This window comes from Physeter macrocephalus, chromosome 6, assembly GCF_002837175.3.
Source record: "Physeter macrocephalus isolate SW-GA chromosome 6, ASM283717v5, whole genome shotgun sequence".
Classification (NCBI taxonomy): domain Eukaryota; kingdom Metazoa; phylum Chordata; class Mammalia; order Artiodactyla; family Physeteridae; genus Physeter; species Physeter macrocephalus.
In genome coordinates, this window is record NC_041219.1 from 12,019,653 (window position 1) to 12,034,696 (window position 15,044).

Below are 15,044 nucleotides of genomic sequence, written 5' to 3' on the forward strand. Positions count from 1 at the left end.
TGTATTGCTATAAACTTCCCTCTTAGAACTGCTTTTGCTGCATCCCATAGGTTTTGGGTCATCGTGTCTCCATTGTCATTTGTTTCTAGGTATTTTTTGATTTCCTCTTTGATTTCTTCAGTGATCACTTCGTTATAAAGTAGTGTATTGTTTAGTCTCCATGTGTTTATAGTTTTTACAGATCTTTTCCTGTAATTGGTATCTAGTATCATAGCACTGTGGTCAGAAAAGATACTTGATACGGTTTCAATTTTCTTAAATTAACCAAGGCTAGATTTGTGACCCAAGATATGATCTATCCTGGAGAATGTTCCATGAGCACTTGAGAAAAATGTGTATTCTGTTGTTTTTGGATGGAATGTCCTATAAATATCAATTAAGTCCATCTTGTTTAATGTATCATTTAAAGCTTGTGTTTCCTTATTTATTTTCATTTTGGATCATCTGTCCATTAGTGAAAGTGGGTTTTTTTGTTTTTGTTTTTGTTTTTTTGTGGTACGTGGGCCTCTCACTGCTGTGGCCTCTCCCCTTGCGGAGCGCAGGCTCCGGACACGCAGGCTCAGCGGCCATGGCTCACAGGCCTAGCCGCTCTGTGGCATATGGGATCTTCCCGGACTGGGGCACGAACCCATGTCCCCTGCATCGGCAGGCAGACTCTCAACCACTGCGCCACCAGGGAAGCCCGAAAGTGGGGTTTTAAAGTCCCCTACTATGATTGTGTTACTGTCGATTTCCCCTTTTATGGCTGTTAGTATTTGCCTTATGTATTGAGGTGCTCATATGTTGGGTGTATAAATATTTCCAATTGTTATATCTTCTTCTGGGGTCAATCCCTTGATCATTGTGTAGTGTCATTCTTTGTCTCTTGTAATAGTCTTTATTTTAAAGTTTATTTGTCTGATATGAGAATTGCTACTCTAGCTTTCTTTTGATTTCCATTTGCATGGAATATCTTTTTCCATCTCCTCACTTTCAGTCTGTATGTGTCCCTAGGTCTGAATTGGGTCTCTTGTGGACAGCATATATATGGGTCTTGTTTTTGTGTCCATTCAGCCAGTCTGTGTCTTTTGGGGGGCACATTTAATCCATTTACATTTAAGGTAATTATCGATATGTGTTTTCCTGTTCCCATTTTCTTAATTGTTTTGGGTTTGTTATTGTAGGTCTTTTCCTTGTTTTGTGTTTCCTGCCTAGAGAAGTTCTTTTAGCATTTGTTGTAAAGCTGGGTGCTGAACTCTCTCAGTTTTTGCTTGTCTGTGAAGGTTTTAATTTCTCCATCAAATCTGAATGAGATCCTTGCTGGGTAGAGTAATTTTGGTTGTAGGTTTTTCTCCTTCATCACTTTAAATATGTCCTGCCACTCCCTTCTGGCTTGCAGAGTTTCTGCTGAAAGATCAGCTGTTAACCTTATGGGGATTCCCTTGTCTGTTATTTGTTGTTTTTCCCTTGCTGTTTTTAGTATGTTTTCTTTGTATTTAATTTTTGATAGTTTGATTACTATGTGTCTTGGCTTGTTTCTCCTTGGATTTATCTTGTATTGTGCTTTTCTAAGAATTTGTCCATTTCTTCCAGGTTGTCCATTTTATTGGCATAGAGTTGCTTGTAGTAATCTCTCATGATCCTTTGTATTTCTGCAGTGTCAGTTGTTACTACTCCTTTTGCATTTCTAATTCTGTTGATTTGAGTCTTCTCCCTTTTTTTCTTGATGAATCTGGCTAATGGTTTATCAATTTTGTTTATTTTCTCAAAGAAGATAGTTTAGTTTTATTGATCCTTGCTCTTGTTTCCTTCTTTTCTTTTTCATTTATTTCTGATCTCATCTTTATGATTTCTTTCCTTCTGCTAACTTTGGGGTTTTTTTTTTTTCTTCTTTCTCTGATTGCTTGATGTGTAAGGTTAGGTTGTTTATTTGAGATGTTTCTTGTTTCTTGAGGTGAGATTGAATTGCTATAAACTTCCCTCTTAGAACTGCTTCTGCTGCATCCCATAGGTTTTGGGTCATTTTGTTTTTTTGTCATTTGTTTCTATGTATTTTTTGATTTCTTTGATTTCTTCAGTGATCTCTTGGTTATTTAGTAGCACCCTGTTTAACCTCCATGTATTTGTGTTTTTTTCAGTTTTTTTCCCTGTAATTGATTTCTAATCTCATAGCGTTGTGGTCAGAAAAGATGCTTGATACGATTTCCGTCTTCTTGAATTTTCCGAGGCTTGATTTGTGACCCAAGATGTGATCTATCCTGGAGAGTGTTCTGTGTGGACTTGAGAAGGCAATGTATTCTGCCACTTTCAGGTGGGACATCCTGTAAATATCAATTAAATCTATCTGGTCTGTTGTGTCACTTAAATCTTGTGTTTCTTCATTTATTTTCTGTTTGGATGATCTGTCCATTGGTGTAAGTGGGGTGTTAAAGTCCCCACTATTTTTGTGTTAATGTAATTTCCCCTTTTATGGTTGTTAGCATTTGCCTTATGTATTGAGGTGCTCCTGTGTTGGGTGCATAAATACTTATAATTGTTATATCTTCTTGGATTGATCCCTTGATCATTATTTAGAATAACCTTATCTATATACACAAAAAGTCTCGCTGGGATTTTGATAGGAATTACATTACACTTATCTGTCAATGTGGGGAGAATTGACATCTTAACCATTTTTAGTCTTCTAATCCATAAATATGGTATGTCTGTTTATTTATTTAGATCTTCTTTGATTTCTTTCGTCAGTGTTCTGCGTGTTTTAGCATAAAAATACTGTATATGTTTGGTTATGCTTAATTTCTATCCTCTCATGCCCACTGAAGGCATCTCTCCAGCAGTTCTCTACTCATACTTCTACCTCATCAATTTTTGACTCTACCAGATCATTTCTACTAGCAGTCATTTCTCCCATCCTAAAAAAAAAATCTCAAAACCCACACCATGTTTTCCTTTGATTCCACTTCTCTTCTGCCTACTGCCCTATTTCTTTGCTCTTTGTATCAAAACCCCTCAAGAGATTTGCCTGTACTTGCTCTTCCCAGTTTCTTTCCTTCCATCTTTTCTTTAATCAGTTCTAGTCTGGCATGTGCTTCTACCTTGGCAAAGCAACATGAAATCTATATTGCTGTATCCAGTGGTTAACTTGTGGTCCTCATCCTTGTTGACTTTTCAGCAGCATTGATATAGTTGATCTACCTAAATTAACTTTTTTCAATTTGCTTCTGGGAAATGCAGGTCAAAACAAGATATAATTTAGTACCCATCAGATTCCTCCAAAATTAAGTCTGGTAAATCTAAGTATAGTGAAAAACTCATACATTGCTAGTGAGAGTATAAGTTGGTACTGCCACCTTGGAACGTATTTTAACGACAGTAAAGTAGAAGATACTCAAAATCTCTTAATCCAGAAGTTCCAATACTAGGTGCTTACCCTAGAGAAACTTTTACAGATGAGACCTGTATAAGATTGTTCATTGCAGCATGATTTATAGTAGCAAAAAAGTCTCTTAGTAGGAGAATGTATGTGTTTTATTCATGTAATGGAATACTGTCTAATAATTTCATTAAATAAACCAGAACTACATCTTTCAGCACAGGTAAATCCCAATAAACATAATGTTAAGTGGAAAACACTAAGTAAAGTATCCCACTATGTAAAGTGGGATTTTTTTCTTGTCATCTAAGCATTTTTCTTGGAGCTCAAAACTGAGGACAGTAGTTGACAAAGGAGCCCTGCAGTATAAACAGAGGTGCTGAACCTGCTGGAAAGTGGCTGTGATTTGTACTGGAACTCTATTACCTCTAGTCTGTACAAGATAAAGAGAGACTTTAGTGGGAGCAAAGGATTCTTGGAAGAGTTATCAACCCAAGAGGAGTGCTGTAGTGTTTATATTGTCTTCCATGTGGGTTGCAAACAGTTTCTCTGAAAGACTGGGGAACTTTTCAGGAGGAAGAATATTTCTCTGGCTGAATGTCTGCTGGGTTGTGGAAAATAGTTAGGCCTCCCTAGGATGCTGTCTGATTGGAGTGTTAGAGAATTCTTGGAAAAGTGTGATTTGGGTCCCCTGGAATTACTGATGGCCCAGAGGCTGGGGGCAGCTGCTGGTTTACTGGGGAAGTGTAAAGGTAAGCGATATATAAAATAGCCATACAGTGGAAGAGCCAGGAGAGAGAGCTTCCTCTCTGTGTCCAGTGATGTTGAATTAAAGGTGTTTCCTTTGGGCCAACCAAACACTTTAGAGGCTAGACAGGCTACAGCCATCTTGAAAGAAACTTACCAAAGAGAATTGCCTGCTGGGCAGAGGCAACCCCAAAGTTATACCAGTGACATAGGAGCTGAGGACTTTATAGAGGTAAGCTGAAGAATGTCTCTTCTGCACCAGAGAATGTTACAGAGGGAGGTTCTGACAAAGAAAACCAGAGCTGATAGTAGTTAAAATGGTAAAAATGGATTTCATCCAGGAACTATTGCAATAGGGGGAAAGGAGCCCTCAGTATAAAACTGGGCTCAGTTCTGAATACAGCAAGGAGATTTGGAGATTTATAGCCAACAGGCAGAATGAAGTGGGGGTGATCAGTGGAGGGAAAATACTAAGAGGAGACATCAAGAATAGGGAGATTCTTGCTAAACCAACTTAACAGGATTCTTGCTGAGGTCAAGCCAGGGTGATCAGATAGCAAGGACAGGAAATTCTCTAAACTGACTTAGCAGGATTCTTGCTAAAGCTGGACTATGCAGTCCCAGTAAGGATGGGAGCCAAGGTCAAGGCCCAGTTGAGAAGAATGATCAGAGGAGTCTGACTGCAGTTTGGTCAAGGAGAGAGTATTTCAGAATTCTCAAAATGTCCCACATGAGAGAGGCAACAGTTGATACTGCCAATGACTGAGGATATTTGATAGCTGAGAGAAAACTACACACAGCACCTAGCCTATGTAATATTAACTTTGCCTCTTTACTTCTCACTTTTCCACCTTTATTCCCATCTTCTGGTAAGCAGAATAATGGCTTCCGAAAGATATCAAATCTTAAACCCTGGAACTTGTCCTGTAAGTGTTACCTTATAAGGGAAAAAGAATCTTTACAGGGATGATTAAATTAAGGGTCTTGTGATGGGAGAGGTCATTCTGTATATCCAGGTAGACCCTAATTGCAATTACACGTATCCTTATAAGAGGGAGGCAGACAGAAATTTGAACACACATACAGAAGGAATAGCCCTTATGAAGCAGACCAGGGAGATTTGAAGATGCTGACCTCAAATATTGAACTGATGTCACCACAAGCCAAGGTATGCCAGAAGCCACCAGAGCTAGAAGAGGCAAAGAATGGCTTCTCCCCTAGAGCCTCTTCAGGGAACATGGCTCTGCTGACCCTTTGTGATATTGATGTTTGATTTTGATCTTCTCATCTCCAGAACTATAATATAATAAATATGTGTCCTTTTAAGGCACTAAGCTTGTAGAAATCTATTACAGAATCAATAGGAAACTAACACATATACCATCACACAGTACTGTAATAATTTGTTTGTGTAGTAGTGAGAACACAGATAACAGGACAGTTGACTCTGCCTGAAGGAAACAAGGAAGACTATGGTGACTTTTGAAGTGTGAATTGAAGGATTTGTAAAAGTCTGCCAAACCTGAGATGGTTGTGCCTTCTGAGTAGGATAGCTAACATGAGCAAAATGATACTGAGATTTTTAAAGCACATGACCTCTTGGAATGGCTGGTATAAATAAACATGTATGATGCTTGGAAGGAAATGATGAATATTAAAGCTGGAAAAAGTAAGGTGGGGCCAGACCATGCGATTTTGTATGACTGCTGAAATGTTCTTCATTTACTCTATATGCATGATTTTAAGGATTTTAAGCAGGGGAGTTATTGGAACAGCAGTGTAGACAGACCTTTTAAGAGGGTATTGTAGAGGCAAGACAGAAAAAGGTGGTCAAGTGGACATTTATATCTAAATGCAATGTTATTCATTCTTTGGAATGGATTTGAATAAGGACGACTTAACAACTTTATAATGGAGAAACAGTAAGGGCATTGCCTGTTTAAAATGGAAAAAAAGGTAAGGAAATAAGAATGTACTGTCATTATTTTTTTGTAAAATTGCATTTGATGTTTCTGCCAATGCCTTATGCCATGAAATGAAAGACAACACTTATTTTCAGATTTGATTGTATTCTTAGACTACTCAAAGAGATCAGAAAAAATTAGAGATTATAATTTTAACAATGTGACTAGATACAAGGTAAATCTGAACATTAGTAGTACTCCCATATACTACTTATAACCAGCTCCAAAATGCAATGAAAATGATTTATATAGGTCCCCATCTCCATACTACTTACTAGAATAACTCTCAAGAGTTATAGTAGTCAGGATAAGCTAGGTTTTGCTGCAGTAGCAACCCTAAAATCTTAGTGACATACGTGTCACTGGTTTGCTACACATGCATTATGGCTGCTCTGGGACCCAGACTGATTATCTGCTCTCTGGAACAGTGCCAGTTTCCATGGCTGACGCGAAGTGAGAGTAAGGAATTGCATACTGGCTCTTAAAACCTATTCTCTTGACAGCAACATGTCTCTTTTATTTAAATTCTCTTGGTTAAAAGAAAAAAGTCAGTCAGTTGGACTTACCTAGTTTTCCAGGGGCCAGGGACGTACAAAACTACCATGTGCTTGGGAAAATAACTGGAAATATTTGATGGGTAGCACTAATGATTATGGTAGTATTTGTTTTTTTAACAACTGATTATCAATTTATTAAAAATGTTGATTTAAGCATCTGCACTGGTGACTTCAGCCTCGACTCCTGGCTCAATATGATGGAAGTGATCTGCTTGACAGTCTCAGAAGGACTGTGCAGGTCATTGAGTCCCTTGTGGATCCTCATCTGGAAAAGATCCCAAGTCTTAGAACCTTCACCACAAGGAGTTCTCTTTGTAGTTATTCTCAGAGTCTTGGTAGGCATCTGAACTGATCCTTTTCAGTTTGAGATTCTTTTCCTTCGCGCCTCTGCTCAGGTCAGCACATCCCTTCTCCAAAGGCTTCACGTTGTGGCTGGTGAGGGTGATTCTAATGCGGTGAATCGCCAACTCGGGCTCCACTGGAGTCTTTCCGGTATCTTTAAAAGCCATGGCTGCGGCGTGGCTTCCTGACTGACTTGTTCCTTGGCAAGAGCGAACAGCAGTAAGTTAGGAGCAGGAGTGGGTGGCCCGAGGCACCGCTGCAGCGGCAACCCTGTCTTCCTCCAAGTGCTATGGTAGTATTTAAATATAAAAGTCAGGACCAAAAATGCCCAAGGAAAAAAATGTACGTGATTATAAAAGTATAATTCTTGAAATATATCAAAAGCATAGATAACAGCTCTAACAATGGAACAGAAGTGTTTAGATCAGTATCAAAAGGTTAGTATCTAATCATTTCTATACATAAAAATCAGATTCAAATACATTAAACAAACAAATTTCAGGACCAAAATAGAATAAAATGGCCAAATGATAGGAACAAGCAATTCTCAAAAGATGAAATAGAATAGGAAAATATATTTAAGGTTGAGAGTTCAAGTATTATGTACTCTATTTAAATTAAGGGATAATTTTAAAATAATACCTAGAGTCAGTGAGTTTATGGAGAAATGGTTAATCAAATATTGGTGATGGGATTATAAATATAATCCCTTTGCAAAAACAATTTAGATATTGTATCAAGAACCATAAAAATTTCATACCCTTTAAGAATCTCTCTCTAGGAATTTACTCCAGTTAACACATTTTTGACCAGAAATGTGTTAAGGTCACAGGCATTCGTTTCTACAAAAATCCCCTGGTCAATAATGGGTTAAAAAGAAGAAATGTTAAATGAGTTAAAGGAAGTATTTTGTTGTAGTGAGGAAAAATCCTTCCATTTCTTCTTTTTTTTTTTAAGTTATCCTTTTTCTTGGTTTGTTTTTTAAATTATAATATAAGTTTAAGGTGTACAGCATTGTAATTCAACATCTGTATACACTACAAACCAGGAGTCTAGTTATAATCTGTCACCATACAGTTGACCCCCTTCACCCCTTGCTCACCTCCCCCCAGTCCCCTTCTCTTCTGGTAAACACTAATCTGTTCTCTGTATCTGTGAGTTTGTTTTTGTTTTATTTTGTTTTATTTTTCTAGATTCCACACGTGAGTGAAATCATACAGTATTTGTCTTTCTCCTTCTGACTTATTTTACTTAGCATAATACCCTAAAGGTCTATCCATGTTGTCGCAAATGTCAGGATTTCATTCTTTTTTATGACTGAGTAGTATTCCATTGTGTACGGATATACCACATCTTTTTCATCCCTTTGTCCATCGATGGACACCTAGGTTGTTTCCATGTCTCAGCTATTGTAAATAATGCTGCAGTGAACATAAGAGTGCAGATATCTTTTTGAATTAGTGTTTTTGTGTTCTTTGGATAAATACCCAGAAGTGAAATAGCTAGGACATATGGTAGTTCTATTCTTAATTTTTTGAGGAATCCCCATACTATTTTCCATAGTGATTATTCCAATTTACAGTCCCACCAACAGTGTACAAGAGTTCCCTTTTTTTGCATCTTCTCCAACATCTGTTATATCTTGTTGTTTTAATAATAGGCATTCTAAGAAGAAATGTAAAAGGGAAGAATATGAAATATATGAATACTGTGATTACAGACTAAAGATATATAAATATTTGGGCAAATAAAGATTGTATAGCAGTATTGAAGGAAATCTGCAAAATTAGGTTAAATTAAAAAATAACACTTCTTCCTAAAAACACATACTCTAGTGTAATAGTGAAAAAAACCCTGACAAATCCCAGTTGAGGGTCATTCTACAAAATATCTGACTAGTTCTCAAAACTGTCAAAGTAATCAAAAATAAGTAAAGTTTTAGGAATTGTCATAGCCAAGAAGAGCCTAGGGAACCATGACCACTTAAATGTAATGTGATGCCCTGGATGGAATCCTGGAACAGAAAAAGGACATTACCTAAAAACTAAGGCAATCTGAATAAAGTATAGATCTCAGTTAATAATGTATTAATATTGATTGAATAACAACAAATGTACCATACTAATGTTAGATGTTAATAATAGTGGAAACTGGGTGTGTGGAATATGGGAACTGTGTACTGGTTTTATAAATCTTAAACTATCCTAAATAAAAATAATCCTAAAAATAAAGTTTTTTTTTTCTTTTCTTTCTTTCTTTCTTTTTTTTTTTTTAAGGAGAGGGAGAAAAATATACATATAGGCATTTGTTCATCAAATGTCTGTGGAAGGAAAAAAGTGTGCCAGATTTATGTATATTGTTACAAGTATGTATATACACATAGATTAATACTAGAAGGAAATGAAGTGAAAACCAGTTTTTAGTGAAGCTAGAAGGTGATGAACATTTTCCTAGTCTAAAATTTGTTGGAAGCAAGCAAAGTGAATTTGATAGTTTGGATTGAGACAGTGGTGGTCCTACAGCATAAAGAGAACCTACCTATGCCTCAAGTTGGCCTCTCTTTTTTAGAAGCAAAAATCACATACTGTTAGCCAGGGATTGGGGACCACAGCAGAGCATATAATATAGCAGAGATTTCTTACTTACTGAAAAAATTGATATGAAATCTTTCCATTATATTACCAAATCATTTTTGTCCAATCTTCCCTTAAAGAGGGTACATCAAATAGATTAGTAAGAAATTCTGTCTTGAGTGTAGTGCCATTTGCTGGCACTATTAATTAAATACATTTTAAGAGAAAGTTATTTTATAATTTTGTAGTGGCAACTGCTTTTCCTTATCTTTCATTGTTCATTTGGTTATATGTTTAATGCTTATGCTGTCCTCTCATTATATATTCCTTTTTACAAATCCTTATGGTATTCCTAGAATTTAGTTCATTACTACATAGGTTTTAAGAAGGTCTCACATTTGGCTCATCAGTTTTGGCTAGGACTTAAAAATGAGTCAATTATGTATAGAGACTTTTTTTCTTTCTTCTTGTCAACAACACTTTATATTGTTTTAGTTTCCTCATATACATTTAATGGAATTAAATTTGAGAAGCTCAAAATTATATAATTAAATACAATTAGCTTCTTGATTCAGAGTCCAGCCTGTTAGAATGATACCTGGCAGCAGACATTTGCACAGTGCAAGTTACAAGCATATGGTTAAGCCCTACTGGTTTGCTAATTCACCTGTGTATATTTATGGGTTAATGCACCAAAGGCAAGGCAGGTAACATGTGTCTTGTAGGTAACATGTATGTGCCCTAGAATTTTATTGAATTGATTTTGTGCTCTCTCTCTCTCTCTCTCTCTGTTTGGAAATGCATTTATATTGAGAATTAGGGCATCTTTTCATACCTATATTTGCCATTGTATTTTGCCCTCTTTGAATTATCTTCATATTCTTTGCCCATTTTTCAATGTGTTGTTACTCATGCTTTTCTCAGAGCTTTTTTTTTTTTTTTTTTTTAACATTAGGACTGTTATTACTGATATTCTTATATTTAAATCTTTGACCTGACTGGAAGTTATCTAATATAAGGAGTGAGATGGGAATCTTATAGGAAGAGTCCTTGACTGAGGCCTGGTCCTGCCGGGTAGTCATTTCTCTAGGAAGCCTGGGAAATTGATCTGCACTCTAACTGGTTTTTCATTATTCAGGTAAGTCCTAGAGCTGTTTTGAACAAGTTACTTAGACCTGGTGAGCACCAGACATACGGTCAGAGTCTCCAGAACAGTCAGGAGAGTCCAGAGTGGCACAAAGGCTCCCCAGAACAGGAGGGTGCATGCTTCTCTCACCAGGAGAATGGTGTAGGCATCTGCCTGTGTGTTCTCATGGGATGTGTTGCTGACCTGGGAAGCTTCCACCTGGGAGCATGCTGCTCTGAATTCTGCTTTGTGTGGCCCTGCTTTTTCAGACAAGTTTCAGCATCATATGCCATTAAAGAAACTATATCCTTGGATGTATTTGTTAGCGTCTTTCTACCAAGCACATCACCCTTCTATGTTGGAGCCTGTTTAATTTTTTTTTTTTTTATCCCAGATGGCTAGCCAGTTGTCCATTTATACCATTTACTGAATAATATGTCTTTCCCTCCTGATTCTAATTCTCATTCTTCAAGCTCTATTCCACTGCCCTATTTATCACTGCAGTACTCCTATTTTTTCTTTAGTTTGCTTTCTGATGTATTGTCATTAATGGCAGGGCAAGTCCCTGCCCTTATTACCCTTCTTTCTGAATATTCCTGAACTTACTCTTGCATGTTTGTCCTTTCAGATATACTCTACCATAGAACGAATTCTTGGAGCACCTTTTCTTATAGAGCACTTATTAAACATCTATATTTGGTTGGTAATAAAGTACTGTGCCATAGAGCAGGGGCCCCCAACCTTTTTGGCACTGGGGACCGGTTTCGTGGAAGACAGTTTTTCCCTGGCCTGGGGGGTTGATGGTTCAGGCGGTAATGCAGCGATGGGGCGGCAGATGAAGCTTCGCTCCCTCGCCCACTGCTCTCCATCTCCTGTGTGGCCCAGTTCCGTAGCAGTCCACGGTCCGGGGGTTGGGGACCCCTGCCATAGAGGATTCTTTGATCAGTGCTGCCTCCCTCTTTGTAAACTAAAGATTAATAGGTCTCGTATTTTTTAAAAGTTGACTAGATTGTATTAACTAGATTGCACACAGACACTTGCTAACTAGTTTATTGGTTATATAATTCCATCCAGGCATGTGAATAAACACGCATTATGGAGTCTGTCATCTTGATATGCCATCCAGAGTTTGCCTATCTGCCGTATAAGTTTGAGTTTTATCGTATTGATTTCTCTTAGCAGCAGTGTATGGCAGCTGAGCTTGTCCCAGCTCTTCTCCTTCCTGTCTGCTACTTGAGCAGCAGGTTTTGGAGGTGCTTTCTCTTCTAGTTCTCTTCAGCAACTCCTAGGGCTATAAAAACCTTTGGCTGTCAATTTAGGTACCTTAAGGATCCTTCTAGTGGCTGTAATTTCTTTATTCCAATATACAAAATCATTGTATGTTAGCCTTAGAAGGGATCTTGGAGGACTTCTAATCTAGTGGTTTTTAAACTTTTAAAAAGGAGCTGAATATTTTTTTTATTATTATTAAAGAAATATTATGTAAAGCCCCAGTATCTAAAAAGAGGCTAAATAACAAAGTGCTTTGTTTAAGAAGGGAGTGAATTGAGTGGAGCTGAAACTATCAAGCTCTTTGATGCCCTGATGTTGGTTCTTGAGGCACCTGGGTAGAACTCTAAGCTGATCTTATTCATCCTCCTCTTTTTTTACAAATGAGGGATCTGAATCCTACCATAGTTAATTGCGTTGCTGGGTTGTAGCCTAGGTAAGAGAATGTCAGACTTTCAGTTCAGTAGCCTCTCAGTCAAGGACTTTTTCTTTTATACCATGCTGCTTCTAATGGAATTACTGCATTCTTAAAAGTTACAATGACCTACATATGTATTTTTTAATTAGTATTACTTTCCTTGGCAGTGATATCAATTAAATTGCATCTTGGTTCCCATTAAAATCAAGGAAAAATTATAGGATTTTAGTGTCATTAAATATTTGTATGTTGAAAATTTATCTGATGTATAATAGCAAATTTATAATTAAAAAATATACATTTATAGGATATATTTATTTACATTAACACAGTATTTTTTATTTTATGTTTTTAAAGTTTAAAAATCACAACTGTTCTTCCTAGGCCTAGTGATAGTGGTGGTTATCTTGATAGAGAGTGTTGTCATTTGTCAGATTGGCAGGGTACTAGTTCTAGAGGTGAATCAGTTTCCAATGTGATTAAAAGTGAGAAAAAGAATTTAAGTCCGTGTTATTAATTTTTTAAAAAATAGTACAACAGGTTGGAGATTTGCTTAAACACAATTTCCTCTACCTTTTTAGTGGGAATAACCATACCTCTTGAAAATTACTCTAAGGATATATGTAAAGCCATCTTTTAAAAAAATCATATTTCCTTTACTAAAAAGTAGAAGTAAACAAATAAAAACCATATAATTGTGATAAAACAAATGCTTTTAATTTTTAAATGTTACTGGAAAAAAGTCTGATTTCTAGTACATTGGAAGATCACATTTGGCACTGTCAGTGGGGCAAAATGGATGGTAGATAAACTGAGAATACAATTTAATCATTATATATAATAACAGGTCTCTGGGGATAAAAATAAAACTAAAATCACATGAAAGCATTACAGTAGTAAGCTTTAAAAAGAGATTTATTTTTTATTTAATGAATATTTGTTATTTGCCTGTAAAAGCAACCTGTTTGTCCTTAGTAAAAAAGAATAGCAGTTTGCCGTAGCAGATTTTCATATTGAAATAGTTTTTAAAGTTATATTATTACTTTTTGGCCCTCATGTTGTCTTTATTTAAGTTTTAACTTAGCTCTTGCTTCTAATCTTTGACTTATGTTTCTTATCTACTTTGTCATTCCATTTTGGATTGTAAAGGCCTTGAGGGCAAGAGACCATATTTGGTATTTGCATGTTGATTTGCAGTACTGCTTCAAGCCACAGTGGAGCCTGACACAAAAGGAAAAACAAGCAATACTAGTGCTGTTTATATTTAAAATGTTTATGTTTATGTTTTGTTTTGTTTTGATTTTTAAAAGATAATTCATTAAGATTTTTAAAATCTTGATTATGGAGTTTTTTGGCACTCTCTTAAACTTTGCACTAGCTTTACCCTGTCCTGGCTTGGGGTCCCAGTACATTGTAGAGGGCTTTGTTTATAGCAGACTTTCAGTTCATGTTTTGTTGGACATTTTACTCCATTCTCCTTGTAAACTATGGCCAGGTTTTTATTTTCCTTCAGATGTCTTATGGTCCTATAGAAAAAGTCAGAATCGAAAGTTTAAAAGGTTATTTTCCTTATGGTAGGGGAGAATAATATCAGAAAAAATTTAGAAAAAAAGGAAGTGCTACTGATCTGAGAAATGTCTTTCTTTTATCTTGCTCCACTGAATATAGAGCATAGAGAAGTTGAGAACTGGAGTTCAGTGGAGAAATTAAATAGAAAAGTTTTAAAATAAATTGGGTAAGTCTTATGTATTGGTTAACTTCATCAATTATTCAGAGTGTTGCATACACCCAAAATACTATACCTGCTTGTGTTCATATTTAACCAGTTCTATTTTAATGGAGTCCAAGAATAATCTCCCAAAAAAATCACTTAGTAAATTATATGCAGTATGTGTAATATGTTGTGAATCTCAGCTTAAGACTGATGTCTATTTTCTTTCTTCTGCAAATGTGGATTTATGATTATTACGGTGGTATTTTAATATTGTCGGTGGCATTTTCATAAGGAAAGGTTATATACTAAGCTAAATTTGCTTTTGTGAAACTTTTAAATTCCCTATTGTTGAAAATATTCAGTTATATTGTTGATAGTCTTCTAAATGTATGGTTCAAACAAATCAGTATTGGAATTTTCCACATAGATTAAATGGCTAGAGTGAGCTAAAGATAATACTTTTTTCTCCAATGAAATACCATAAATTTGTATTATTAAATATCAGTGACCAAGAGAGAATGAATTGTTCTAAGGAGTTAATTCTCTCCAAATATCTTGTTATGCCTTATCCTTTCATTTATGTGTGTGTGCCTGTAAGAGAAAAAATCATAGAAATTTGAATGGATGGTAGTAGAACCAAACATGCTCAGTTTTTCTGTTTTCATATAAAAGAAGTAATTGTATCTTATGCTATATTGAGGAAGCTGACTATGCATAGCAAATTTTGTATTTTAAATAGAAAATTGCACATAGCATATAAGTTTTAAATGGATGTAATATTCTATAAAGCTGTTTAATTAAATTTTTATATAAAAATTAGTTTCTTTAAGGGTGTTGACATTTTTAGGACTACTCAGGCAGATTTACGTTTTGTTAGAATGCCCTATTGTTCTTTTTTTTTTTTTGTGGTATGCGGGCCTCCCTCTGTTGTGGCCTCTCCCGTTGCGGAGCACAGGCTCCGGACGCGCAGGCTCAGCGGCCA

At 36.2% G+C, this 15,044-nt stretch overlaps 1 protein-coding gene and 1 pseudogene across 2 annotated transcripts in view; one reads left to right on the forward strand and one right to left on the reverse strand.

Annotated features, from left to right (window-relative positions):
* The window catches only part of ZDHHC17 (zinc finger DHHC-type palmitoyltransferase 17), a 103,417-nt gene that overhangs the window by 17,977 nt on the left and 70,396 nt on the right, over positions 1 to 15,044 (forward strand). The gene's annotated exons all lie outside the window — the stretch shown is intronic.
* On the reverse strand, positions 6,770 to 7,129 carry LOC102977870 (40S ribosomal protein S20-like; annotated as a pseudogene).